At 38.0% G+C, this 13,056-nt stretch overlaps 1 pseudogene; it reads left to right on the top strand.

Annotated features, from left to right (window-relative positions):
* Positions 1–1,433: 1,433 nt before the first annotated feature.
* On the top strand, positions 1,434–3,383 carry LOC130025445 (olfactory receptor 52A5-like; annotated as a pseudogene).
* Positions 3,384–13,056: the final 9,673 nt, after the last annotated feature.

A 13,056-nucleotide genomic window follows, 5' to 3' on the forward strand; every position in this document is an offset into this window, starting at 1 on the left:
AGAACAGTGCTACAGTGCTACAGAATTAATTTTATAAAAGGGCTAGAAAAGTACCAGATGCATAGATGGGTCTTGTAAAAAAAATGCAAATCTAAGAAGTTAGGGTTCTGAAAGTTGGTTCTGAAGGAATAGACTATGAGAAAAATAATCTGAATTATCAAGTTAACTCCAAAACTAAATACAAGAATATTCTGCTCAAACCTGTCTTGTGATTTCCATCCTGCTGAGAGTTCTACTTGTACTGTGCATACTTTATGTATTTTAGATGAATGTGAAATATATTTATTCTGCTTATAACATCTGCAAATTCCAACTGTCTGTTCACAGACATTGATCACTTGATTTCCCATTAATCATCGATTTTGCTTGAGCAGGCACCAGTAACATCTCCATTTGTCCCTGTCACATGCTAGTGTAGCCCAATGGCATCTGTTCGCTCTAGGAACACGAAGAGCCTCAAACCGATCATTCATGATCTTGATGAAGAAGTCTGACCATCTGGTAGGTGGGCGGCCACGCGGTCTTTTGACATCCCGTGGAATCCAGTCGGTAACAGCTCTAGTCCAGCGGTCATCTTGAAATCTCATTACGTGACTAGCCCCTCTGATTTTTGATGCCTTGGCAAACGAGACAGCATCCCTGATTCTTGACATTGACGGAGGTTGGAACTCCGGATTCTTTCTCTCATTTGAGTGAAACGCGATATTCCAAACATAGCTCTTTCAATTCCTCTTTGGGAGACCCGAATAGCGTTCTCATCCTGTTTGCGTAGGGCCCAGGTCTCTGAGGCGTATGTTAATGCAGGAAGAACAGTGGAATCAAAGAGATGTGCCCGGAGCCGGAGGTTCTTCGTCCTCTTAGCTATTTCTTCCATGCTCTTGAAGGCATTCCAAGCTGCTCTCTTTCTCCTGCGCAGCTCGGGTGCCAGGTCATTTGTCATGTTGACTTCTTGACCTAGGTACACATAACTGTTGCATTCAGAGATGGTCGTTCTGTTGAGAGCGAATGGGGCATCAGGAATGAGGCTGTTTCTCATAAACATTGTCGTCGTAAGATTCAGCTGTAGTCCGACCTTTCCACACTCACGGTCGAAGTCGGCCACAGACATTAGTGATGTGTATAAGTGCAAAATGAAGATATAAATTAGATTCTCTAGTCACAGGATAGAGTTAAGCTTCTGGTATATTTAACTTGGTTTTATAAAATTTGGATCATGCAGAAATATTGAACATTATATTTGAAATCTTAACAGTTCTGAAAAAAAAGAAAACTAAGAGAGAAAATAGAGTGAGAAAGATATAATATTTTGCACTTATATAATTGAAGTATATTTTGCTAAAACTGATTTTTTTCTTGCTTTTAACTCACAAAGTCTTGATGAAGCAGAAGATAAAAAAATAACAACATTACTTGTTATTACTGATGAAAACATTATGATCATATCAAACCTCTCTGTCTTCATGCCTTCAGTCCTAACTCTCATTGGGATTCCAGGCCTGCAGTCAATTCAGCATTGGATTGGGATTCCATTCTGTGTCATGTATCTCATTGCTGTGACTGGGAATTCTGCACTTTTAGCTATAATCTGGTATGAAAGAAGCCTTCATAAACCCATGTACATATTTTTGGCCCTGTTGGGGGCCACAGACATTGCACTCAGCGCCTGTATTCTTCTTAAAATGTTAGGCATTTTCTAGTTTCATCTATCCAAGATTTCTTTTGATGCCTGTCTGCTACAAATGTGGCTTATTCATTCATTCCAGACTAGTAAATCAGGTGTCTTACTGGCAATGGCCCTAGATCGTTACATAGCCATCTGTTACCCCTTGAGACATGCCACTGTGTTCTCCCAACAACTTTTGATTCAAATTGGAGTTGGAGTGATACTCAGGGCTGCCCTTCTTATAATACCATCCACTGTGCTTATCAAATGCTGACTTAAGCTCTATCGGACTATAGTCATCTCCCATTTGTACTGTGAGCATATGGCCTTATGAAGTTGGCAGTTGAAGATATCCGGATCAACAAGATCCGGATATGTGATCTCTTTGTCGCCTTCGCCATCTTAGAGGTTTTTTTTCCCTTTATTTTATTTTTTTTTTTACAGTTGTAGATTTACAATTTTTTGTGCTTGGGTTTCGATTATACAATGATCAGATACCCATCCCTCCACCAGTGCCCATTTTCCACCACCATGGATAATATCCCCCCCACCCCCATCCCCCCATCCCCCCCTGTCTCTGTGGCAGGGCAATCCCCTGTGTTCTCTCTCTCCTTTTGGGTGTTGTGGTCTGCAAAAGAGGCATTGAGTGGCAAACATGTTCAGTCCATAGTCTACTTTCGACATGCATCTCCCCTCCTGGGAGGATCCTCCAAACATAATTTATTTGGTGCTCGCTTCTCTATCTGAACTGCCCTTTCCTCTAGGATACCCGGCTGGCCTCTAAGTTATGGAGTAATCCTCCTGGTGCTGATCTCAGCTATTCTTGGGTATTAATCTCATACTTTGTTACTTTATATCCCCCAGATGAATGCAATCTTTCTATGTCTATCCTTCTCTTTCTGACTCATTTCGCTTAGCATGATACTTTCCATATTGTACCACTTGTATGTAAATTTCATGACTTCATCTTTTCTAAGAGCTACATAGTACTCCATTGTGTAGATGTACCAAAGTTTCTTTAACCAGTCATCTGTTCTTGGGCATTCAGGTTTCTTCCAGTTTCTGGCTATCGTAAAGAGTGCTGCAATGAACAAACAAGTGCAGATGTCACTTCGACTATACATTTTTGCCTCTCTGGGATATATTCCCAGGAGTGGTATTGCTGGGTCAAATGGGAGCTCAATTTCTAATTTTTTGAGAATCGTCCATACTGTTTTCCAGAAGGGCTGAACCAGTGGACATTCCCACCAACAGTGAAGGAGTGTCCCTTTCTCGCCACATCCATGCCAGCATCGGTTGCTTTTGTTCTTTTGAATGTGGGCCAGTCTCTGAGGTGTGAGATGGAATCTCATTGTGGTTTTGATCTGCATCTCCCTGATGGTTAGCCATCTTAGAGTTTGACATAATCTTTATTACCTTATCTTATGTTCTCATCTTTATCACAGTCTTCCAGTTGCCTCAAAGAAAGGCAAGGTTGAAGGCCTTTAATACATGTATTGCCCACATATGTGTATTTCTCCAATTCTACCTCCTAGCCTTCTTTTCTTTCTTCACTCATAGGTTTGGTTCTCACACACCAACATATGTTCACATTCTGTTGTCAAACCTTTACCTGTCAGCCCCACTTTCTCTCAACCCTATTGTCTATAGAGTGAAGACCAAAGAAATTAGGGATCATGTTGTAAAATTACTTTTTGTAAGAAATGTTGATCAGAAGTAGCTTTTATTTATGCTAAATAGATTGTTTTAGAGTAGCTTTATCAGTTTTGTAAATTGCTTATCTACATTATAAATAATTAAGTATAAATTGTGCATGTTCACAAAATTGTTTGTGTTTGGTTTCTCACTTTGTGCATTCGGTGGCCATGGTTTGCTTCCCCACACTGCCTGCCACTATCAATAGATGCATCGTAGGGAACAGGACTGCCTAGCTGGTTCATAGTGATCTGTTGCTGTTTGTTCTATTTCTCCCTGCAGGCTTATTCCTGTCTCACTGAGTGCCCCATTCCAGTTTCCCCTGCCCCTCATTCCCATTTCTAATGTTTCTCATGATTTTTTCCATGCTAGTCTCTCTGTGCTTCATATTCCTGCCTCCCCCTCGCCCTTTCTCACATCCTATTTATTTGATCAATCACCAATGGTTCAGGGTACCAATTACACACAGGTGAGATAGCACAATCAACATATGTAAAGCCGTTCCTTCCATGAAAATTCTTCTAAGACAAAGATTTCATCCTGTTAGGAGATCTGCTCAAGGGCAGAATTTCATTTAAGGGCCATTTTCTCTTTCCTTAGTCCTTATACATTTAAGAGGTCATCTCAAATTTGCTTTTTAATAATTCTAGTCATTTTACACGGGCACAGTAAGAGATACGTTAATCTTATAGGGTGGCTCTCCTGGTGACATTGCACTATAGATCCCAGACTACAGTTCACAGGACAGGTTAGTCCTTCCCAACCCCAGTGGGGTTATTTTCCAGTTAATTCTTTTTGGGTCATGACAGACTTTGTCCATGATCTTACTCTTAACTTTTTATAATCTGTATGGCACTTGGTCTTCCTATTTTGATGGCAGAGTAGCTTACAGCTTTCCCTGGGTCCATCCATTCCCTTTTTTGGGACACTGCTCTGGGTATGCTAGGAACTAAGCGTAACTGAGACTTAAACTGAGTAAATATGACCTATGCCTAGGAGTTAATATTCGGAGCCAATGAATTCCCAAGTTATAAAAGCATAGCGTTTACTCTGTATCTGTGTCTATACAAAAGAAACATTGGTCTAAGGAAAACTATGCAAAGGACCTATGGGAAAGAGAAAATTGTTATTTCATTTACAAATACAAAATCCAGAGATCTCTGAAGAAATTGACTTTACAAGTCACAGGTTCTGATTAGGAGAAATGATCGATTAACAGATAGGGGAAGCAGAGCACAAAGGAGAAGTTAAACACGAATACCGTGGAAGTTGAAATGGGAATGCTTCGGGAGCATTGTGTTGGGTGTTACTCTTGAAAGCTAAGCTCCTTGCAGTGGAGGAGAAAGGGCAGAGGAAAAAGAGTGGAGGAGAAAGACAAACCAATGTTAAACCTAAAATGTTTAGAACTATAATTCAACATGAATGATAATAAGGAAATAATGTGTCAAAAGTCACAAATAATTTAAAAATATGATTTTGTCCTTGGGCTGGAGTGACAGTTACAGCGGGTAGGGCATTTGCCTTGCATGCAGCCAACATGGCTGACTCGAGTTTGATTCCTCCGCCCCTCTCAGAGAGCCCGGCAAGCTACCGAGAGTATCTTGCCCGCATGGCAAAGCCTGGCAAGCTACCCGTGATGTATTCGATATGCCAAACACAGTAACAATTGTTACAATGGAGACATTACTGGGCCCGCTCGAGTAAATCGATGTACAATGGGAGGACAGTGACAGTGACGGAGGGTGAGAGTCCTGCCCACCCCAAGGGATCCAGCCTGGGTAGCCAACCTCCACCGCCCAACCACTGCCATGTTCCAGGTCGCTTTCCGGAACAGAAACTCATTATAGACACTTTCTACCCATTTATGCCTCTCAGAGAGCCAAGCAAGCTACCAAGAGTATCCCACTTGCACGGGCAGAGCCTGGAAAGCTCCCCATGACATATCCAATATGTCAAATACAGTAATGACAATAGGACTCATTACCCTGACCCTGAAAGAGCCTCCAATAATTGGGAAAAGACAAGTAAGAAGAGGCTGCTAAAATCTCAGGGCTGGGAGGAATAGCGATGTTACTGGTGCCAGTTGGAGTAAATCAAAGATCAATGGGAAGACAGTGATACAGTGATAAGAATAAATTGCTTATCTTGAGATTTCAGACTGTTTCAGTTGTTCTATTGTTGTTCTGTTTTAAATTAACCATAACAACTCTAAAACCTACCTACAAATCAAAATGGCAGAAGCTGATATTTACTTCTAGATAACCTCTAAGGAATATGTCACCCATCAAATTCCTAAACCCTGATTCATTTTATAGCTAGGATTTTTTACTGTCTCTGATCTTTAGTAATACTTGTGAATCTATCTTTTGACAAATTCAATGTTGCTTTACTTGATAATTTCTCTAAACAGTGCTGAACATAAAATATGTGAATTATTAATAATATTCACTCTATCACTGTTATCCCGCTGTTCATCAATTTACTCCAGCAGGCACCAATAACATCTCCATTTGTTCTAGCCCTGAGATTTTAGCAAGTGCCACATTGGAGGGTCTTTCAGGGTCAAGGCAATGAGATCCATCATTACTGGGTTTTGGCATGTAGAATACACCATGGGGAGCTTGCCAGACTCTGCCGTGTGGGCAGCATACTCTTGGTAGCCTGCTGGGTTCTTTAATATTAATAATATTAATGCACAATGTTATATAAGTATAAGAAACTAAAACAGAAGAATTGACACAGGAATAAATGCACTAAAATTCATAAAAATTAATTTAAATGCATTCATAGATACTTTTGCAGAAATAAAAATTGATGTGGTACTAAAATTTTTTCTTGAACTCTTGAATATCCTTGTGATTTTACTCAATTTATATTTTAATAAATGTGATATTTTAAGTTCCATAGGTAGTTGAATAAGTCAATACATATAATTGAATTAAAAAGTTTTACTGCCAGCATTTTCAATATACATATTCTTTACACATGTATCTATAACAAGGGTCTTTCCCTGAGACTGTTTAGAACCTGAATAATGAGCAATTTAAACATTTTCCTGCTGATGTCTAGCTAATGCAATTCAAAAGCTACATATCTGAAAGTGCTAAGATTTTCTGATTATGAGGTCATTAATTCCAGTCTTACTACAGTAAACAAAGATAGAAAACAAAGATTTGAATGAGTGATGATGTGGTTACATAAACCCCAAATTAAGTATTGACAATCCACAAAATGAGGAAATGAAAAGCTGATTTCCTTAAACCGGGAATTCAGATTTTGTTCATTCTGCAATTTACTCTTCATCTGCCCATATAACTTTGCTTTCTTATGGATACTCCATCAATAACAATGCAGTTCATATTTTTACCAATAATTATTCAAATAGGCCAGGGAGATAGTATTGTGAGTAAGACCATTGTCTTTCATGTGGTTGAGAGAGATTCATTCTGTAGGACTACACATGTTCCCCTAAGCACTGCCAGTAATGATTTGTGAGCACAGAGCTGAGTGTCACTGAATATGGTTCAAAACAACAAAAATAAACAAAGTAATTTATAAAATAGAATTAAATATGCCTTTAAGAATCAGAATCTACTGTACTATCCCTCTGGCCACAGTAAAATTATTTATTATTTATTTATTTATTATTTTTTATTAGTGAAACACCATGAGGTACAATCGTAGACTTAGAATTTTTTGTGCTTTTGTTTCAGTTATACAATGATTATACTCATCCCTCCACCAGTGCCCATTCTCCGACACCACTGATCCCAATATCCCTCCCACCCCCCATGGCCCCATTCCACCCTGCCTCTGTGGCAGGGCATTCCCTTTTGTTCTCTCTCTCCTTTTGGGTGCTGTAGTTTGTAAAAGAGGCATTGACTAGCAATCATGTTTGGTCTATAGTCTACTTTCAGCACGCATCTCCTATCCTGGGAGGATCCTCCCAACACTTTTTACTTGGTGTTCCCTTCTCTATATGAGCTGCTTTTTCCCCTAGTATGTGCGGCTGGCCTCCAAGCCATGGAGAGAAACTTCTGGTACTTATCTCAGCTATTCTTTGGTGTTAGTCTCCTATTTTATTACTTTATATCCAGATGAATACAATTTTTCTTTGTCTGTCCCTCTCTTTCTGACTCATTTCACTTAGCATAATACTTTCCTTGTAGTACCACTTGTATGTAAATTTCATGACTTCATCTTTTCTAACAGCTGCATAGTACTCCATTGTGTAGATGTATCAAAGTTTCTTTAACAGGTCATCTGTTCTCGGGCACTCAGGTTGCACTCAGGTTAGGCATTCACCACATGCAAAAAAAAAAAATGGGCTTAGACCTCAACTTAATACCATGCACAAAAGTCGGATCAAAATGGATTAAAGATCTCAACATCAGGCCAAAATCCATAAGGTACATTGAAGTAAAATTAATTTTGGGGTAACTAAAGAATCTGGGATATCCTAAAAGGCTGGAGCAAATGCTTTGTTTACAGAAATTCAGGGTTCAATTTCCTAAACTACATGGTGCACTAAGCACTACTGGGATCAATCCCAGTGAGCTGTACTAGAATTATTGCATAAGAACAAGCACCTCTACATGTGACCCCCCCACAAAAAAATAAACAAATGAGCAAGCAAGAAAAGAGCAAATTTCTGTGTAAGCAGAAGATATGTTTTTCTGAATTTTGGAAGGATAATTTTCCAATGAAAAAATGACCCGATTCAACATTTCAACACAAAGGAAAAGTAAATTGTCATATTATTCAAAAACTAGAGGTTGAGCATATGTGTTTTGTTTTGTTTTTGTGCCACACCTGGAAATAGTCATTGCTGACTCCTGGCTCTGCATTCAGGTATCACTCCTGGTGGGCGAGGGGGATCAAATAGGGTGATGGGGATTGAATACTGGTTGGTCACATGCAAGGCAAGAGTCCTACCTACTGTACTATCACTCTGCAGGGATATAATTTTTTTAATAAAAAAATGAAGAATTAATCTTGAGTTATAAAGTTGTATTTTTCATGACTTATGTTAGCCTGAATTATGTAAAGAATAAAACAAAATCTTAAGACTAGAAAAAGAATACATTTTATTGGATAAACAATTTTAATACTTTAGGAAGCTAATGATGCATAATAAATATTTGAAAAAAGATATCATTATCCTCAAAAAAGAGTTACATTAATAAAAATATGGAATACTTTTAAAAGACCATTGTGAATAAAGTTTAAAGCTTGGGAATAAAGCCTTCCATCTCCCTACCTATATTCAATCACTAGCATCCTAGAGCCTCCTGAGCATGTCAGGCATAGTCCTGGAGGCCCCAAGCAACATCATGGTGGCAGGGGTGTTCCACAGGTACAGTGATGCCCAAGCTGCATCTTTAGATCCTTGCATTGAACCGCCAGCGAGATTGACCAGGTATTGCCAAGAGTGACCCACTGAGCATTGTCTGGAGGCTCAAAGTACAATAAAGGAAAAAGAAATAAAAAACGATTAAATATTTTGTTAAAATGAGGTTAACTGATACATTTATTTCAAAGAATAAATTACGAAAATGTAGCGAAGTACATGCTTGAAATGAGAAAGCACCTATGTCCATAAATGTAAAGTTAAAATGTTTATACCAATTTTAATATATATACATACACACATATATACATATACATATGTATATGTGTATCAATCATTGCACATTTGAATGCATGATTTAAAAAACATATTTTAAGCATTATTATTTCTAATATTGTTACTGGTAGGGTTTTATAGGCCATGTTTTAATACTACACCCTCCACCAGAATATTCATTCTTCTCCACCATGGTTCCAGTTCTCTTTTCCCACCCTACCCTCGCCACTCCCTTGCTCTCATCAGGCAGTATAAAAACTCTAACATGAATCCAATAGATATGGTCCAGGCTTTTCATATGGCAGACCTTTGTTTGAATCCCATAACCTTACAACCTTACTTGAAAAGAAAACACGAGCAGCAATAAACAAATATGACTACATCAAACAAGAAAAGTTCTTTCTCTGCAAAAACAGAGGCCTATAATAATAGAAAGACAGCCAACTGATCAGGTGAAAATATTTGCATATCATACACCAAATAACTAATACCCAAGGTGTATAAAATACTCTCAAATCTCAAAGAGAAACCAAAAATCAACCAACCAAAAAAATTCAAAAATAGGAAAAAAAGATTAACAGTCATTTAAACAAAAACATCAGAAAAAAATCAACAGGTATGTGGGAAGAAAACGTTTACCATGGTTATCAGGAAAATTAAGAGTGGTCTGTATGAAAAGAAGGAAATAGTAAGTTCTGGCAATGCTGTGGTGAAAGAAAAGAACACATTCACTGTGGTGGATGTTGTATGGTCCAGTCATTTTGGAAAATTATTTGGAGACTTCTCAAAAAATTACAAATCAAATTTGCATATTACCCAACCATTCCTTTCCTAGGACTCTACTCCAAGAATATAAAGCCAATAATCTGAAAGCCATGTATGTTTATGTTCCTTACAGCACTTCATACAAATGCCCAGGATATAAAAACAAAACCTATATCCAAGAACAGATGACTAGATAATGGCATTATGGTAATTATAAACAATGGAACATTATGTAATTATATGAAAATATAAAACCCTGGTTTTTGCAACAATGTGGATGAATCTGGAAAGCATTGTGTTAAGAAAAATTAAGGTCAGAGGGAAGAGATATACTGATAATCTTTCTTATCTGTGTTGTATAAAGAAATAAGACATTGGGATAGAAAGCATCAAGTAATGACAGATTCTTGAACTCAGGGTTGCAATACTAAGCAGAACTTGGAAGGAGAGTTGGTGGAAAGGAAGAGTCAAAATAGAAGAATAATAAGGACAATAGTTGAGGGTATTAAGCACTTTGGTGGTGGGGAAATTGCAGTTACTTTGTACATAAAAATTATAAACATTAACAGTATTCTACATGTTACCTAAACAATAAAACATTTTTCTGATTAACAATGACATAATTTTATGTTTTTATTTAAATTTTCTTTCCTAAAAATAATGAGATAAAGCTCAGTATTTTTTTCTGTCAAGGAATAGAGTTCCGGCGTCCCCCGGACGCCAGGAGACAAAGCAGTTCTGAGCCTCTCTACCTCTCCCTTTCCGCCGTCCAAGGCGAGCTGGTCTCTCCTCCCCAACCCCCAGATCAGTTTTCTGGCCGTTTCTTGGACAAGAACAAAAGCAACTGGTGCTGGCGTGCATGTGGTGAGAAAGGGACACTCCTTCACTGTTGGTGGGAATGCAGACTGGTTCAGCCCTTTTGGAAAACAGTATGGACGATTCTCAAAAAATTAGAAATTGAGCTCCCATTTGATCCAGCAATACCACTCCTGGGAATATATCCCAGAGAGGCAAAAAAGTATAGTTGAAGTGATATCTGCAATTGTCTGTTTATTGCAGCACTCTTTACAATAGCCAGAATCTGGAAAAAACCTGAGTGCCTGAGAACAGATGACTGGTTAAAGAAACTTTGGTACATTTACACAATGGAGTACTATGTAGCTGTTAGAAAAAACGAAGTCATGAAATTTACATACAAATGGTACTACATGGAAAGTATCATGTTAAGCGAAATGACTCAGAAAGGGATAGACATAGAAAGATTGCATTCATCTGGGGGAACATAAAGTAACAAAATAGGAAACTAACACCCAAGAATGACCGAGATTAGTACCAGGAATTTTACTCCATGACTTGGAGGCCAACCACACATACTAGGGGAAGAGGGAGCTCAGATAAAGAGGAGAACACCAAATAAAGGTGTTGGGAGGATCCTCCCAGGATGGAAGAAGTATGCGGAAAGTAGACTATAGACTAAACATGATTGTCACCCATTGCCTCTTTTGCAAACCACAACACCCAATAAGAGAGAGAGAACAAAAGGGAATGCCCTGCCACAGAGGCAGGGTGGGATGGGGGGGATGGGGGGTGGAAGGGATACTGGGATCCATGGAGGTGGGAAATGGGCACCGGTGGAGGGATGGGTATTTGATCATTGTATAATTGAAACCCAAGCACAAAAATGTGTAAGTCTGCAACTGTACCTCATGATGTCTCACTATTAAAATTTTTTTAATAAAAAATAAGAAATAGAGTTCCATAACGTGTTTACCTGCATTTTTAGTTCTATTTCCTTGTCACACATTAGAGAATAAGAGGAACGCAATCAATGGGGCTGCAAGAAACACAATAGCACCATTACATCCAAGAAAAGTGTTTCAGTGTTGCCCTCTACTGAATTAAGAAATGAATTGTATTCCCAGAACTGAATAATTAAGAGATAATGACTGTTCAACTGGTTCTATCTATATCTCATACTTTTCCCTATAGAGTACAAAATATCTCTCTGGATTTCTAAGGAAGCTACTGTTGAACTTAAAACACCAGGGGAAATATGTTAGAATACAAATCTTCCACAGCTGGGACCAGCAAAGAAAGAGCAACTGTCTTTTGTACTGGTTCCTTCTGATTTCTACTTCCAGCTACTGAGTAAGTAGATGGTTGGGAATGCATGAGGAGAGAAAATTATATATCCTGAAGTAAAATCACAATTCCATTTCGTTAATGTGAACTAAAAAGTCCAAAATTTGAAGGTAAAAAATATAAATATGCTTGGACATTGATAGAATCCAATCTTTCAGTTCTAGGAGGTCTAATTCAAGGACAGTAATGCTTGAATTTGAGAATCTGCTTAGAAATACTGGAAAGATACAGGAAATTAGCAGAAACCTGATAGTGAAGATGAGTAGATTTGCAGATGTTTCACTTGAAGGAAAGAGGATCATGAGTGACTGAGATCTGTACTTTTACATTGAATAATGTATGCATTTCAAAAGGTTGCAGGAAAAAGTGAAAATTCATTATCAGATGGTCTTTCTGAAAATGGGAGGTTGTACCGATTAGATAGTAAGAAGAGATTTGCATATACTTATAATCAGTTGCCAGAAAACTACACTGAAAACTTCTGTGTTGGGGGGATGATTTGGTAAAATGGATTCTAAAACAATTCAGATAGAACATCTATGAGTACAAATTAGAATTGTTGGGACCATTGAGAACTCAGAAGAATATTTTGAGGTGATGATTTGAATCACGAGGAAATATTTTGAAATGCTCAAGATAGTGTTTAAAGGTATATGGATTCACTTAATTTAGATATGGAGAATAAACCAAATAAACATCTCTGTTCTTAATTTTAAAAAAGAAACTAATCATTGATGCATTATCTCATCAGACTTACAACTGAACTACATTTTGTTGCTGGAATTCAGTTCCTCAAAAGTATCAAGAGTTCCTAGCAACATCCTTTGCATTGCAATGAGAAAATTCTTTTGGGGTCTTCTCTTTCTGTCTTTGGTGCACCCCAAAGTACTACCACCTGAATGTACCTCTGTATTTGTCAGTTATCCTCCATGGAATTATGTGGACAATTCTCAAAGAGACCAACTCTCTCATATTTATCTTGCCTCATGTTTTGTTAAGGATAAAAACCATAAACTCTGCATTTCTCTATCAGTAAGTAGACATAATTTCTATCTACATATTATCACTGTCAGAAATGTCATTCTTTAGAAACCTAAATTTTCAATCTCATTCACTTAACTCTAATCAGTTTAGTGCCTTTCTCATTGCTCTAATGGTAAAACAC

The sequence above is a fragment of the Sorex fumeus genome, unplaced genomic scaffold (assembly GCF_029834395.1).
Source record: "Sorex fumeus unplaced genomic scaffold, SorFum_2.1 ptg000030l, whole genome shotgun sequence".
In the NCBI taxonomy this organism is placed as follows: Eukaryota; Metazoa; Chordata; class Mammalia; order Eulipotyphla; family Soricidae; genus Sorex; species Sorex fumeus.